We start from the raw sequence: 14,906 nt of genomic DNA on the forward strand, positions 1-14,906 counted from the left end.
TCTCAGACGTCTTCACTTTCATTCAAGATCCCTATTGATCATGGTTCACAGGTTCATAGAGTTTGCCACTTTAAATATGCAATACCACCACAGTCACAAACAACTTGCGTTAGTAAGGACGGAATTTATAGATGAGATAGTGCCGTTAAGGGCTTGTCTTGACTGTGTGAGTCAGGACACAGATAGAAGACATGCTTCCCTGGAGAAATGTGCAACTTTTGTTGGTCTTGAGGTATAATTCTCACTTTGGCTGAAAGTCAGTATATTTGGCAAGGACAAACTCAACGGCTGAAACACTACTGTGTGAAAGGCTTTTCCGAGATTTGAACCCAGGACCTTTCGCTGCCATCGCAAGGCCAACTAAACAGAGGTTGCAGGAGAGCGTGACGTCCTCACAGAAGAACGGGGCTCGTCCGGGATTTGAACCCGGGACCTCTCGCACCCTAAGCGAGAATCATACCCCTAGACCAACGAGCCACAATCTTTGCGCCATATTCTATGTAGGTGTCCTGTTACAGATTTTATGTGAGAAATATTACAATATCACCAGATGAAGTTAAAAAGAAAAAGGAAATTGGTAAAAGATACTGTTGGACTGTGTTTTTTGTTCTGTCTGTGAAGGTTCTTAGTCATCCAGGTCATTGTCAGGAGTTTGCTGTAGACATCTAGACTTGCTGGAGTTAGGTTGAAGATGTTTTAACGCTCATCCACGAGGCTTCTTCACTTCTGACTGTCTTGTGGACAGAAAGAAATCCAGGTATTTAGCCTCTATAGGCTGGATACATGTAAAGAGAACGTTACATTGAACAACGCAGGTCGTTCACACTCTGACCCACTTCCGGGTAGTTAGTTTCAACTGAGTCAAGTTGGGAATGACCGTCGTTGGGGTCACCTGAGAGACACCTCACAGAATAAAGTGTAAAAAATATCCAGCTTCTGACCAGAGTGGTATGATGTTTCGTGAAACAGCCCAGACCACAATCCAGATGAAAAGTTTTACCGAGAGACGTAGGATTCTCACCCACCACTCCAGGGAAAGACCGTCACCTGAATGCAGGGCCTTCCTGACTGTATACACTTTAAAAAAACATTTCAACTCCACCAGTGGCTTCCCAGTGGTTCCATGGTGTAATGGTTAGCACTCTGGACTCTGAATCCAGCAATCTGAGTTCAAATCTCGGTGGAGCCTGACTTTGAACAAAACCTGGGATTTACACTTGCCAAATTGATGAAGAATGAAATGAGGCATAGCTTGGAAAAAGACTGCAAGTTTGTCCTGTTGATGTGAGCAGCTCAGAAGTCCGAAAGCCTCCCAACAGATCCTGCTTCAGTGCCCCCTTTGGTATAATGGGGTGGGGAAGCTGACTAAAAGCTGTGTGCCTCACCTGCTGGAGTATCATTTGGCTCGTAAGAGAACAGTTGGTGGTTCAAATCCCTGCACACGTCAAGGACTGGCATACCCCATAAGCAAACAACTCGCGCCCATTCACACCCATTGCTGCCGTGGTTTACGCAGGCCCAGTTTCCTTGCCTTGCGTTTGATGTGTTTGCCCACTGGTGTGTGTGCGCAAATTGAACTACTAAATTCCACCCTCTTCAAACTTGCGTTACCACGTCTGTCACATTCAGTACATTTGGCAAGGACAAACTTCATGGTTGAAACACTGCTGTGTGAAAGGCTTTTCTGGGATTTGAACCCAGGACCTTTCACGGCCATTGCATTCATTTTCTTTTTATCAAGTGGTCTTGCTTGAGGTATGTTGAAGACATTTCACCTCTCATCCAAGAGACACACTCTGCTAATGTGTGTTGGCGTTCACCTTTGTTTGTCAGTGGTTGAGTGTTGACCCCTAATGGAAAAGAGCTAAGGGCAGCATTGTAGGTGACTAATAGTTGGTGTCTTAGGCCACCTTCTCTGTTGTGTGATGGTTTTCTAGGTTAAAAAAAGAAGATGATTTCATTCCTCTTCCAGACCATGTGTCCCCCTTGGCCAGAATGTGGACATTCTCGTCATCAAAAGAGTATCTTTTGTTCTGCAGATGCAAATGGGCAGCCCGGTCTGGACATGTCGCCGCCACCTGCCAAGTCAGGATGGCCGAGCGGTCCAAGGCGCTGCGTTCAGGTCGCAGTCTCCCATGGAGGCGTGGGTTCGAATCCCACTTCTGACAGGATACCTTTTGGGGCAGCCGGAATTACCCTCATAACAGAACAGTTGGGATCTCAAATACCCAGACAAGTCAACAACTGGCATAACCCATAGCAAACAACTCGGCCCCACTGCTCCTCGAGTTCCCTGCATTTGGTGTGCGTGTGCAAATTAAACGACTCTTTAAGCATGTGACATAAAAGCTTTGTTACATTAACTACATTTGGCAAAGACTGGACTACTTTCATGGTTGAAACAGTGCTGTCTGAAAGGCCTTTCTGCAAGAATCATACCGCAAGTCCAACGAGGTGGGAAGCTTCCAAATGTTACAGTTGGACCACACCTGCAGAGGGCTCGTCCGGGATTTGAACCCGGGACCTCTCGCACCCAAAGCGAGAATCATACCCCTAGACCAACGAGCCACAACCTTTGTGCCATATTCTATGTAGGTGTCCTGGTACAGATTTTATGTGAGAAATACTCGTCAAGAATGGGTCACAGAGCTTTTGAGTCTACATCTGCAAACCCGCAATTCCACCTCAGTCACAAAGGACTTACATTGATGAGGATTTATGCTTGCAACAGTTCAGTGAATGTTTTGTGTGGGATTTTGAATGTGGGACCTCTTTCAGCCAAAGTGAGAATTATACCTCAAGACCAACAAAAGTTACACATTTCTCCAGGGAAGCATGTCTGCTATCTCTTTATTTCTCAGACGTCTTCACTTTCATTCAAGATCCCTATTGATCATGGTTCACAGGTTCATAGAGTTTGCCACTTTAAATATGCAATACCACCACAGTCACAAACAACTTGCGTTAGTAAGGACGGAATTTATAGATGAGATAGTGCCGTTAAGGGCTTGTCTTGACTGTGTGAGTCAGGACACAGATAGAAGACATGCTTCCCTGGAGAAATGTGCAACTTTTGTTGGTCTTGAGGTATAATTCTCACTTTGGCTGAAAGTCAGTATATTTGGCAAGGACAAACTCAACGGCTGAAACACTACTCTGTGAAAGGCTTTTCCGAGATTTGAACCCAGGACCTTTCGCTGCCATCGCAAGGCCAACTAAACAGAGGTTGCAGGAGAGCGTGACGTCCTCACAGAAGAACGGGGCTCGTCCGGGATTTGAACCCGGGACCTCTCGCACCCTAAGCGAGAATCATACCCCTAGACCAACGAGCCACAATCTTTGCGCCATATTCTATGTAGGTGTCCTGTTACAGATTTTATGTGAGAAATATTACAATATCACCAGATGAAGTTAAAAAGAAAAAGGAAATTGGTAAAAGATACTGTTGGACTGTGTTTTTTGTTCTGTCTGTGAAGGTTCTTAGTCATCCAGGTCATTGTCAGGAGTTTGCTGTAGACATCTAGACTTGCTGGAGTTAGGTTGAAGATGTTTTAACGCTCATCCACGAGGCTTCTTCACTTCTGACTGTCTTGTGGACAGAAAGAAATCCAGGTATTTAGCCTCTATAGGCTGGATACATGTAAAGAGAACGTTACATTGAACAACGCAGGTCGTTCACACTCTGACCCACTTCCGGGTAGTTAGTTTCAACTGAGTCAAGTTGGGAATGACCGTCGTTGGGGTCACCTGAGAGACACCTCACAGAATAAAGTGTAAAAAATATCCAGCTTCTGACCAGAGTGGTATGATGTTTCGTGAAACAGCCCAGACCACAATCCAGATGAAAAGTTTTACCGAGAGACGTAGGATTCTCACCCACCACTCCAGGGAAAGACCGTCACCTGAATGCAGGGCCTTCCTGACTGTATACACTTTAAAAAAACATTTCAACTCCACCAGTGGCTTCCCAGTGGTTCCATGGTGTAATGGTTAGCACTCTGGACTCTGAATCCAGAGTCCAGAGTGAAGCCATTGCATTCATTTTCTTTTTATCAAGTGGTCTTGCTTGAGGTATGTTGAAGACATTTCACCTCTCATCCAAGAGACACACTCTGCTAATGTGTGTTGGCGTTCACCTTTGTTTGTCAGTGGTTGAGTGTTGACCCCTAATGGAAAAGAGCTAAGGGCAGCATTGTAGGTGACTAATAGTTGGTGTCTTAGGCCACCTTCTCTGTTGTGTGATGGTTTTCTAGGTTAAAAAAAGAAGATGATTTCATTCCTCTTCCAGACCATGTGTCCCCCTTGGCCAGAATGTGGACATTCTCGTCATCAAAAGAGTATCTTTTGTTCTGCAGATGCAAATGGGCAGCCCGGTCTGGACATGTCGCCGCCACCTGCCAAGTCAGGATGGCCGAGCGGTCCAAGGCGCTGCGTTCAGGTCGCAGTCTCCCATGGAGGCGTGGGTTCGAATCCCACTTCTGACAGGATACCTTTTGGGGCAGCCGGAATTACCCTCATAACAGAACAGTTGGGATCTCAAATACCCAGACACGTCAACAACTGGCATAACCCATAGCAAACAACTCGGCCCCACTGCTCCTCGAGTTCCCTGCATTTGGTGTGCGTGTGCAAATTAAACGACTCTTTAAGCATGTGACATAAAAGCTTTGTTACATTAACTACATTTGGCAAAGACTGGACTACTTTCATGGTTGAAACAGTGCTGTCTGAAAGGCCTTTCTGCAAGAATCATACCGCAAGTCCAACGAGGTGGGAAGCTTCCAAATGTTACAGTTGGACCACACCTGCAGAGGGCTCGTCCGGGATTTGAACCCGGGACCTCTCGCACCCAAAGCGAGAATCATACCCCTAGACCAACGAGCCACAAGCTTTGTGCCATATTCTATGTAGGTGTCCTGGTACAGATTTTATGTGAGAAATACTCGTCAAGAATGGGTCACAGAGCTTTTGAGTCTACATCTGCAAACCCGCAATTCCACCTCAGTCACAAAGGACTTACATTGATGAGGATTTATGCTTGCAACAGTTCAGTGAATGTTTTGTGTGGGATTTTGAATGTGGGACCTCTTTCAGCCAAAGTGAGAATTATACCTCAAGACCAACAAAAGTTACACATTTCTCCAGGGAAGCATGTCTGCTATCTCTTTATTTCTCAGACGTCTTCACTTTCATTCAAGATCCCTATTGATCATGGTTCACAGGTTCATAGAGTTTGCCACTTTAAATATGCAATACCACCACAGTCACAAACAACTTGCGTTAGTAAGGACGGAATTTATAGATGAGATAGTGCCGTTAAGGGCTTGTCTTGACTGTGTGAGTCAGGACACAGATAGAAGACATGCTTCCCTGGAGAAATGTGCAACTTTTGTTGGTCTTGAGGTATAATTCTCACTTTGGCTGAAAGTCAGTATATTTGGCAAGGACAAACTCAACGGCTGAAACACTACTCTGTGAAAGGCTTTTCCGAGATTTGAACCCAGGACCTTTCGCTGCCATCGCAAGGCCAACTAAACAGAGGTTGCAGGAGAGCGTGACGTCCTCACAGAAGAACGGGGCTCGTCCGGGATTTGAACCCGGGACCTCTCGCACCCTAAGCGAGAATCATACCCCTAGACCAACGAGCCACAATCTTTGCGCCATATTCTATGTAGGTGTCCTGTTACAGATTTTATGTGAGAAATATTACAATATCACCAGATGAAGTTAAAAAGAAAAAGGAAATTGGTAAAAGATACTGTTGGACTGTGTTTTTTGTTCTGTCTGTGAAGGTTCTTAGTCATCCAGGTCATTGTCAGGAGTTTGCTGTAGACATCTAGACTTGCTGGAGTTAGGTTGAAGATGTTTTAACGCTCATCCACGAGGCTTCTTCACTTCTGACTGTCTTGTGGACAGAAAGAAATCCAGGTATTTAGCCTCTATAGGCTGGATACATGTAAAGAGAACGTTACATTGAACAACGCAGGTCGTTCACACTCTGACCCACTTCCGGGTAGTTAGTTTCAACTGAGTCAAGTTGGGAATGACCGTCGTTGGGGTCACCTGAGAGACACCTCACAGAATAAAGTGTAAAAAATATCCAGCTTCTGACCAGAGTGGTATGATGTTTCGTGAAACAGCCCAGACCACAATCCAGATGAAAAGTTTTACCGAGAGACGTAGGATTCTCACCCACCACTCCAGGGAAAGACCGTCACCTGAATGCAGGGCCTTCCTGACTGTATACACTTTAAAAAAACATTTCAACTCCACCAGTGGCTTCCCAGTGGTTCCATGGTGTAATGGTTAGCACTCTGGACTCTGAATCCAGAGTCCAGAGTGAAGCCATTGCATTCATTTTCTTTTTATCAAGTGGTCTTGCTTGAGGTATGTTGAAGACATTTCACCTCTCATCCAAGAGACACACTCTGCTAATGTGTGTTGGCGTTCACCTTTGTTTGTCAGTGGTTGAGTGTTGACCCCTAATGGAAAAGAGCTAAGGGCAGCATTGTAGGTGACTAATAGTTGGTGTCTTAGGCCACCTTCTCTGTTGTGTGATGGTTTTCTAGGTTAAAAAAAGAAGATGATTTCATTCCTCTTCCAGACCATGTGTCCCCCTTGGCCAGAATGTGGACATTCTCGTCATCAAAAGAGTATCTTTTGTTCTGCAGATGCAAATGGGCAGCCCGGTCTGGACATGTCGCCGCCACCTGCCAAGTCAGGATGGCCGAGCGGTCCAAGGCGCTGCGTTCAGGTCGCAGTCTCCCATGGAGGCGTGGGTTCGAATCCCACTTCTGACAGGATACCTTTTGGGGCAGCCGGAATTAGCCTCATAACAGAACAGTTGGGATCTCAAATACCCAGACACGTCAACAACTGGCATAACCCATAGCAAACAACTCGGCCCCACTGCTCCTCGAGTTCCCTGCATTTGGTGTGCGTGTGCAAATTAAACGACTCTTTAAGCATGTGACATAAAAGCTTTGTTACATTAACTACATTTGGCAAAGACTGGACTACTTTCATGGTTGAAACAGTGCTGTCTGAAAGGCCTTTCTGCAAGAATCATACCGCAAGTCCAACGAGGTGGGAAGCTTCCAAATGTTACAGTTGGACCACACCTGCAGAGGGCTCGTCCGGGATTTGAACCCGGGACCTCTCGCACCCAAAGCGAGAATCATACCCCTAGACCAACGAGCCACAAGCTTTGTGCCATATTCTATGTAGGTGTCCTGGTACAGATTTTATGTGAGAAATACTCGTCAAGAATGGGTCACAGAGCTTTTGAGTCTACATCTGCAAACCCGCAATTCCACCTCAGTCACAAAGGACTTACATTGATGAGGATTTATGCTTGCAACAGTTCAGTGAATGTTTTGTGTGGGATTTTGAATGTGGGACCTCTTTCAGCCAAAGTGAGAATTATACCTCAAGACCAACAAAAGTTACACATTTCTCCAGGGAAGCATGTCTGCTATCTCTTTATTTCTCAGACGTCTTCACTTTCATTCAAGATCCCTATTGATCATGGTTCACAGGTTCATAGAGTTTGCCACTTTAAATATGCAATACCACCACAGTCACAAACAACTTGCGTTAGTAAGGACGGAATTTATAGATGAGATAGTGCCGTTAAGGGCTTGTCTTGACTGTGTGAGTCAGGACACAGATAGAAGACATGCTTCCCTGGAGAAATGTGCAACTTTTGTTGGTCTTGAGGTATAATTCTCACTTTGGCTGAAAGTCAGTATATTTGGCAAGGACAAACTCAACGGCTGAAACACTACTCTGTGAAAGGCTTTTCCGAGATTTGAACCCAGGACCTTTCGCTGCCATCGCAAGGCCAACTAAACAGAGGTTGCAGGAGAGCGTGACGTCCTCACAGAAGAACGGGGCTCGTCCGGGATTTGAACCCGGGACCTCTCGCACCCTAAGCGAGAATCATACCCCTAGACCAACGAGCCACAATCTTTGCGCCATATTCTATGTAGGTGTCCTGTTACAGATTTTATGTGAGAAATATTACAATATCACCAGATGAAGTTAAAAAGAAAAAGGAAATTGGTAAAAGATACTGTTGGACTGTGTTTTTTGTTCTGTCTGTGAAGGTTCTTAGTCATCCAGGTCATTGTCAGGAGTTTGCTGTAGACATCTAGACTTGCTGGAGTTAGGTTGAAGATGTTTTAACGCTCATCCACGAGGCTTCTTCACTTCTGACTGTCTTGTGGACAGAAAGAAATCCAGGTATTTAGCCTCTATAGGCTGGATACATGTAAAGAGAACGTTACATTGAACAACGCAGGTCGTTCACACTCTGACCCACTTCCGGGTAGTTAGTTTCAACTGAGTCAAGTTGGGAATGACCGTCGTTGGGGTCACCTGAGAGACACCTCACAGAATAAAGTGTAAAAAATATCCAGCTTCTGACCAGAGTGGTATGATGTTTCGTGAAACAGCCCAGACCACAATCCAGATGAAAAGTTTTACCGAGAGACGTAGGATTCTCACCCACCACTCCAGGGAAAGACCGTCACCTGAATGCAGGGCCTTCCTGACTGTATACACTTTAAAAAAACATTTCAACTCCACCAGTGGCTTCCCAGTGGTTCCATGGTGTAATGGTTAGCACTCTGGACTCTGAATCCAGCAATCTGAGTTCAAATCTCGGTGGAGCCTGACTTTGAACAAAACCTGGGATTTACACTTGCCAAATTGATGAAGAATGAAATGAGGCATAGCTTGGAAAAAGACTGCAAGTTTGTCCTGTTGATGTGAGCAGCTCAGAAGTCCGAAAGCCTCCCAACAGATCCTGCTTCAGTGCCCCCTTTGGTATAATGGGGTGGGGAAGCTGACTAAAAGCTGTGTGCCTCACCTGCTGGAGTATCATTTGGCTCGTAAGAGAACAGTTGGTGGTTCAAATCCCTGCACACGTCAAGGACTGGCATACCCCATAAGCAAACAACTCGCGCCCATTCACACCCATTGCTGCCGTGGTTTACGCAGGCCCAGTTTCCTTGCCTTGCGTTTGATGTGTTTGCCCACTGGTGTGTGTGCGCAAATTGAACTACTAAATTCCACCCTCTTCAAACTTGCGTTACCACGTCTGTCACATTCAGTACATTTGGCAAGGACAAACTTCATGGTTGAAACACTGCTGTGTGAAAGGCTTTTCTGGGATTTGAACCCAGGACCTTTCACGGCCATTGCATTCATTTTCTTTTTATCAAGTGGTCTTGCTTGAGGTATGTTGAAGACATTTCACCTCTCATCCAAGAGACACACTCTGCTAATGTGTGTTGGCGTTCACCTTTGTTTGTCAGTGGTTGAGTGTTGACCCCTAATGGAAAAGAGCTAAGGGCAGCATTGTAGGTGACTAATAGTTGGTGTCTTAGGCCACCTTCTCTGTTGTGTGATGGTTTTCTAGGTTAAAAAAAGAAGATGATTTCATTCCTCTTCCAGACCATGTGTCCCCCTTGGCCAGAATGTGGACATTCTCGTCATCAAAAGAGTATCTTTTGTTCTGCAGATGCAAATGGGCAGCCCGGTCTGGACATGTCGCCGCCACCTGCCAAGTCAGGATGGCCGAGCGGTCCAAGGCGCTGCGTTCAGGTCGCAGTCTCCCATGGAGGCGTGGGTTCGAATCCCACTTCTGACAGGATACCTTTTGGGGCAGCCGGAATTAGCCTCATAACAGAACAGTTGGGATCTCAAATACCCAGACACGTCAACAACTGGCATAACCCATAGCAAACAACTCGGCCCCACTGCTCCTCGAGTTCCCTGCATTTGGTGTGCGTGTGCAAATTAAACGACTCTTTAAGCATGTGACATAAAAGCTTTGTTACATTAACTACATTTGGCAAAGACTGGACTACTTTCATGGTTGAAACAGTGCTGTCTGAAAGGCCTTTCTGCAAGAATCATACCGCAAGTCCAACGAGGTGGGAAGCTTCCAAATGTTACAGTTGGACCACACCTGCAGAGGGCTCGTCCGGGATTTGAACCCGGGACCTCTCGCACCCAAAGCGAGAATCATACCCCTAGACCAACGAGCCACAACCTTTGTGCCATATTCTATGTAGGTGTCCTGGTACAGATTTTATGTGAGAAATACTCGTCAAGAATGGGTCACAGAGCTTTTGAGTCTACATCTGCAAACCCGCAATTCCACCTCAGTCACAAAGGACTTACATTGATGAGGATTTATGCTTGCAACAGTTCAGTGAATGTTTTGTGTGGGATTTTGAATGTGGGACCTCTTTCAGCCAAAGTGAGAATTATACCTCAAGACCAACAAAAGTTACACATTTCTCCAGGGAAGCATGTCTGCTATCTCTTTATTTCTCAGACGTCTTCACTTTCATTCAAGATCCCTATTGATCATGGTTCACAGGTTCATAGAGTTTGCCACTTTAAATATGCAATACCACCACAGTCACAAACAACTTGCGTTAGTAAGGACGGAATTTATAGATGAGATAGTGCCGTTAAGGGCTTGTCTTGACTGTGTGAGTCAGGACACAGATAGAAGACATGCTTCCCTGGAGAAATGTGCAACTTTTGTTGGTCTTGAGGTATAATTCTCACTTTGGCTGAAAGTCAGTATATTTGGCAAGGACAAACTCAACGGCTGAAACACTACTCTGTGAAAGGCTTTTCCGAGATTTGAACCCAGGACCTTTCGCTGCCATCGCAAGGCCAACTAAACAGAGGTTGCAGGAGAGCGTGACGTCCTCACAGAAGAACGGGGCTCGTCCGGGATTTGAACCCGGGACCTCTCGCACCCTAAGCGAGAATCATACCCCTAGACCAACGAGCCACAATCTTTGCGCCATATTCTATGTAGGTGTCCTGTTACAGATTTTATGTGAGAAATATTACAATATCACCAGATGAAGTTAAAAAGAAAAAGGAAATTGGTAAAAGATACTGTTGGACTGTGTTTTTTGTTCTGTCTGTGAAGGTTCTTAGTCATCCAGGTCATTGTCAGGAGTTTGCTGTAGACATCTAGACTTGCTGGAGTTAGGTTGAAGATGTTTTAACGCTCATCCACGAGGCTTCTTCACTTCTGACTGTCTTGTGGACAGAAAGAAATCCAGGTATTTAGCCTCTATAGGCTGGATACATGTAAAGAGAACGTTACATTGAACAACGCAGGTCGTTCACACTCTGACCCACTTCCGGGTAGTTAGTTTCAACTGAGTCAAGTTGGGAATGACCGTCGTTGGGGTCACCTGAGAGACACCTCACAGAATAAAGTGTAAAAAATATCCAGCTTCTGACCAGAGTGGTATGATGTTTCGTGAAACAGCCCAGACCACAATCCAGATGAAAAGTTTTACCGAGAGACGTAGGATTCTCACCCACCACTCCAGGGAAAGACCGTCACCTGAATGCAGGGCCTTCCTGACTGTATACACTTTAAAAAAACATTTCAACTCCACCAGTGGCTTCCCAGTGGTTCCATGGTGTAATGGTTAGCACTCTGGACTCTGAATCCAGCAATCTGAGTTCAAATCTCGGTGGAGCCTGACTTTGAACAAAACCTGGGATTTACACTTGCCAAATTGATGAAGAATGAAATGAGGCATAGCTTGGAAAAAGACTGCAAGTTTGTCCTGTTGATGTGAGCAGCTCAGAAGTCCGAAAGCCTCCCAACAGATCCTGCTTCAGTGCCCCCTTTGGTATAATGGGGTGGGGAAGCTGACTAAAAGCTGTGTGCCTCACCTGCTGGAGTATCATTTGGCTCGTAAGAGAACAGTTGGTGGTTCAAATCCCTGCACACGTCAAGGACTGGCATACCCCATAAGCAAACAACTCGCGCCCATTCACACCCATTGCTGCCGTGGTTTACGCAGGCCCAGTTTCCTTGCCTTGCGTTTGATGTGTTTGCCCACTGGTGTGTGTGCGCAAATTGAACTACTAAATTCCACCCTCTTCAAACTTGCGTTACCACGTCTGTCACATTCAGTACATTTGGCAAGGACAAACTTCATGGTTGAAACACTGCTGTGTGAAAGGCTTTTCTGGGATTTGAACCCAGGACCTTTCACGGCCATTGCATTCATTTTCTTTTTATCAAGTGGTCTTGCTTGAGGTATGTTGAAGACATTTCACCTCTCATCCAAGAGACACACTCTGCTAATGTGTGTTGGCGTTCACCTTTGTTTGTCAGTGGTTGAGTGTTGACCCCTAATGGAAAAGAGCTAAGGGCAGCATTGTAGGTGACTAATAGTTGGTGTCTTAGGCCACCTTCTCTGTTGTGTGATGGTTTTCTAGGTTAAAAAAAGAAGATGATTTCATTCCTCTTCCAGACCATGTGTCCCCCTTGGCCAGAATGTGGACATTCTCGTCATCAAAAGAGTATCTTTTGTTCTGCAGATGCAAATGGGCAGCCCGGTCTGGACATGTCGCCGCCACCTGCCAAGTCAGGATGGCCGAGCGGTCCAAGGCGCTGCGTTCAGGTCGCAGTCTCCCATGGAGGCGTGGGTTCGAATCCCACTTCTGACAGGATACCTTTTGGGGCAGCCGGAATTAGCCTCATAACAGAACAGTTGGGATCTCAAATACCCAGACACGTCAACAACTGGCATAACCCATAGCAAACAACTCGGCCCCACTGCTCCTCGAGTTCCCTGCATTTGGTGTGCGTGTGCAAATTAAACGACTCTTTAAGCATGTGACATAAAAGCTTTGTTACATTAACTACATTTGGCAAAGACTGGACTACTTTCATGGTTGAAACAGTGCTGTCTGAAAGGCCTTTCTGCAAGAATCATACCGCAAGTCCAACGAGGTGGGAAGCTTCCAAATGTTACAGTTGGACCACACCTGCAGAGGGCTCGTCCGGGATTTGAACCCGGGACCTCTCGCACCCAAAGCGAGAATCATACCCCTAGACCAACGAGCCACAACCTTTGTGCCATATTCTATGTAGGTGTCCTGGTACAGATTTTATGTGAGAAATACTCGTCAAGAATGGGTCACAGAGCTTTTGAGTCTACATCTGCAAACCCGCAATTCCACCTCAGTCACAAAGGACTTACATTGATGAGGATTTATGCTTGCAACAGTTCAGTGAATGTTTTGTGTGGGATTTTGAATGTGGGACCTCTTTCAGCCAAAGTGAGAATTATACCTCAAGACCAACAAAAGTTACACATTTCTCCAGGGAAGCATGTCTGCTATCTCTTTATTTCTCAGACGTCTTCACTTTCATTCAAGATCCCTATTGATCATGGTTCACAGGTTCATAGAGTTTGCCACTTTAAATATGCAATACCACCACAGTCACAAACAACTTGCGTTAGTAAGGACGGAATTTATAGATGAGATAGTGCCGTTAAGGGCTTGTCTTGACTGTGTGAGTCAGGACACAGATAGAAGACATGCTTCCCTGGAGAAATGTGCAACTTTTGTTGGTCTTGAGGTATAATTCTCACTTTGGCTGAAAGTCAGTATATTTGGCAAGGACAAACTCAACGGCTGAAACACTACTCTGTGAAAGGCTTTTCCGAGATTTGAACCCAGGACCTTTCGCTGCCATCGCAAGGCCAACTAAACAGAGGTTGCAGGAGAGCGTGACGTCCTCACAGAAGAACGGGGCTCGTCCGGGATTTGAACCCGGGACCTCTCGCACCCTAAGCGAGAATCATACCCCTAGACCAACGAGCCACAATCTTTGCGCCATATTCTATGTAGGTGTCCTGTTACAGATTTTATGTGAGAAATATTACAATATCACCAGATGAAGTTAAAAAGAAAAAGGAAATTGGTAAAAGATACTGTTGGACTGTGTTTTTTGTTCTGTCTGTGAAGGTTCTTAGTCATCCAGGTCATTGTCAGGAGTTTGCTGTAGACATCTAGACTTGCTGGAGTTAGGTTGAAGATGTTTTAACGCTCATCCACGAGGCTTCTTCACTTCTGACTGTCTTGTGGACAGAAAGAAATCCAGGTATTTAGCCTCTATAGGCTGGATACATGTAAAGAGAACGTTACATTGAACAACGCAGGTCGTTCACACTCTGACCCACTTCCGGGTAGTTAGTTTCAACTGAGTCAAGTTGGGAATGACCGTCGTTGGGGTCACCTGAGAGACACCTCACAGAATAAAGTGTAAAAAATATCCAGCTTCTGACCAGAGTGGTATGATGTTTCGTGAAACAGCCCAGACCACAATCCAGATGAAAAGTTTTACCGAGAGACGTAGGATTCTCACCCACCACTCCAGGGAAAGACCGTCACCTGAATGCAGGGCCTTCCTGACTGTATACACTTTAAAAAAACATTTCAACTCCACCAGTGGCTTCCCAGTGGTTCCATGGTGTAATGGTTAGCACTCTGGACTCTGAATCCAGCAATCTGAGTTCAAATCTCGGTGGAGCCTGACTTTGAACAAAACCTGGGATTTACACTTGCCAAATTGATGAAGAATGAAATGAGGCATAGCTTGGAAAAAGACTGCAAGTTTGTCCTGTTGATGTGAGCAGCTCAGAAGTCCGAAAGCCTCCCAACAGATCCTGCTTCAGTGCCCCCTTTGGTATAATGGGGTGGGGAAGCTGACTAAAAGCTGTGTGCCTCACCTGCTGGAGTATCATTTGGCTCGTAAGAGAACAGTTGGTGGTTCAAATCCCTGCACACGTCAACTGGCATACCCCATAAGCAAACAACTCGCGCCCATTCACACCCATTGCTGCCGTGGTTTACGCAGGCCCAGTTTCCTTGCCTTGCGTTTGATGTGTTTGCCCACTGGTGTGTGTGCGCAAATTGAACTACTAAATTCCACCCTCTTCAAACTTGCGTTACCACGTCTGTCACATTCAGTACATTTGGCAAGGACAAACTTCGTGGTTGAAACACTGCTGTGTGAAAGGCTTTTCTGGGATTTGAACCCAGGACCTTTCACG

General features: G+C 45.7%; 20 non-coding genes across 20 annotated transcripts; 9 read left to right on the forward strand and 11 right to left on the reverse strand.

Annotated features, from left to right (window-relative positions):
* Window positions 1-405: 405 nt before the first annotated feature.
* trnap-agg lies at window positions 406-477 on the reverse strand. The gene has a single exon. It is a non-coding gene; the product is annotated as a tRNA-Pro (tRNA).
* A 640-nt stretch (window positions 478-1,117) lies between these two features.
* On the forward strand, window positions 1,118-1,189 carry trnaq-cug. The gene has a single exon. It is a non-coding gene; the product is annotated as a tRNA-Gln (tRNA).
* Window positions 1,190-2,085: 896 nt separating this feature from the next.
* trnal-cag lies at window positions 2,086-2,168 on the forward strand. The gene has a single exon. It is a non-coding gene; the product is annotated as a tRNA-Leu (tRNA).
* Window positions 2,169-2,496: 328 nt separating this feature from the next.
* trnap-ugg lies at window positions 2,497-2,568 on the reverse strand. Its single transcript has one exon. It is a non-coding gene; the product is annotated as a tRNA-Pro (tRNA).
* A 692-nt stretch (window positions 2,569-3,260) lies between these two features.
* Window positions 3,261-3,332, reverse strand: trnap-agg. Its single transcript has one exon. It is a non-coding gene; the product is annotated as a tRNA-Pro (tRNA).
* Window positions 3,333-4,401: 1,069 nt separating this feature from the next.
* On the forward strand, window positions 4,402-4,484 carry trnal-cag. Its single transcript has one exon. It is a non-coding gene; the product is annotated as a tRNA-Leu (tRNA).
* Window positions 4,485-4,812: 328 nt separating this feature from the next.
* Window positions 4,813-4,884, reverse strand: trnap-ugg. Its single transcript has one exon. It is a non-coding gene; the product is annotated as a tRNA-Pro (tRNA).
* Window positions 4,885-5,576: 692 nt separating this feature from the next.
* Window positions 5,577-5,648, reverse strand: trnap-agg. Its single transcript has one exon. It is a non-coding gene; the product is annotated as a tRNA-Pro (tRNA).
* A 1,069-nt stretch (window positions 5,649-6,717) lies between these two features.
* Window positions 6,718-6,800, forward strand: trnal-cag. Its single transcript has one exon. It is a non-coding gene; the product is annotated as a tRNA-Leu (tRNA).
* A 328-nt stretch (window positions 6,801-7,128) lies between these two features.
* Window positions 7,129-7,200, reverse strand: trnap-ugg. The gene has a single exon. It is a non-coding gene; the product is annotated as a tRNA-Pro (tRNA).
* Window positions 7,201-7,892: 692 nt separating this feature from the next.
* trnap-agg lies at window positions 7,893-7,964 on the reverse strand. Its single transcript has one exon. It is a non-coding gene; the product is annotated as a tRNA-Pro (tRNA).
* A 640-nt stretch (window positions 7,965-8,604) lies between these two features.
* On the forward strand, window positions 8,605-8,676 carry trnaq-cug. The gene has a single exon. It is a non-coding gene; the product is annotated as a tRNA-Gln (tRNA).
* An 896-nt stretch (window positions 8,677-9,572) lies between these two features.
* On the forward strand, window positions 9,573-9,655 carry trnal-cag. Its single transcript has one exon. It is a non-coding gene; the product is annotated as a tRNA-Leu (tRNA).
* Window positions 9,656-9,983: 328 nt separating this feature from the next.
* trnap-ugg lies at window positions 9,984-10,055 on the reverse strand. Its single transcript has one exon. It is a non-coding gene; the product is annotated as a tRNA-Pro (tRNA).
* Window positions 10,056-10,747: 692 nt separating this feature from the next.
* Window positions 10,748-10,819, reverse strand: trnap-agg. The gene has a single exon. It is a non-coding gene; the product is annotated as a tRNA-Pro (tRNA).
* Window positions 10,820-11,459: 640 nt separating this feature from the next.
* trnaq-cug lies at window positions 11,460-11,531 on the forward strand. The gene has a single exon. It is a non-coding gene; the product is annotated as a tRNA-Gln (tRNA).
* Window positions 11,532-12,427: 896 nt separating this feature from the next.
* On the forward strand, window positions 12,428-12,510 carry trnal-cag. The gene has a single exon. It is a non-coding gene; the product is annotated as a tRNA-Leu (tRNA).
* Window positions 12,511-12,838: 328 nt separating this feature from the next.
* On the reverse strand, window positions 12,839-12,910 carry trnap-ugg. The gene has a single exon. It is a non-coding gene; the product is annotated as a tRNA-Pro (tRNA).
* Window positions 12,911-13,602: 692 nt separating this feature from the next.
* Window positions 13,603-13,674, reverse strand: trnap-agg. The gene has a single exon. It is a non-coding gene; the product is annotated as a tRNA-Pro (tRNA).
* A 640-nt stretch (window positions 13,675-14,314) lies between these two features.
* trnaq-cug lies at window positions 14,315-14,386 on the forward strand. The gene has a single exon. It is a non-coding gene; the product is annotated as a tRNA-Gln (tRNA).
* Window positions 14,387-14,906: the final 520 nt, after the last annotated feature.

This window comes from Solea senegalensis, unplaced genomic scaffold (assembly GCF_019176455.1).
Source record: "Solea senegalensis isolate Sse05_10M unplaced genomic scaffold, IFAPA_SoseM_1 scf7180000015039, whole genome shotgun sequence".
NCBI lineage: Eukaryota > Metazoa > Chordata > Actinopteri > Pleuronectiformes > Soleidae > Solea > Solea senegalensis.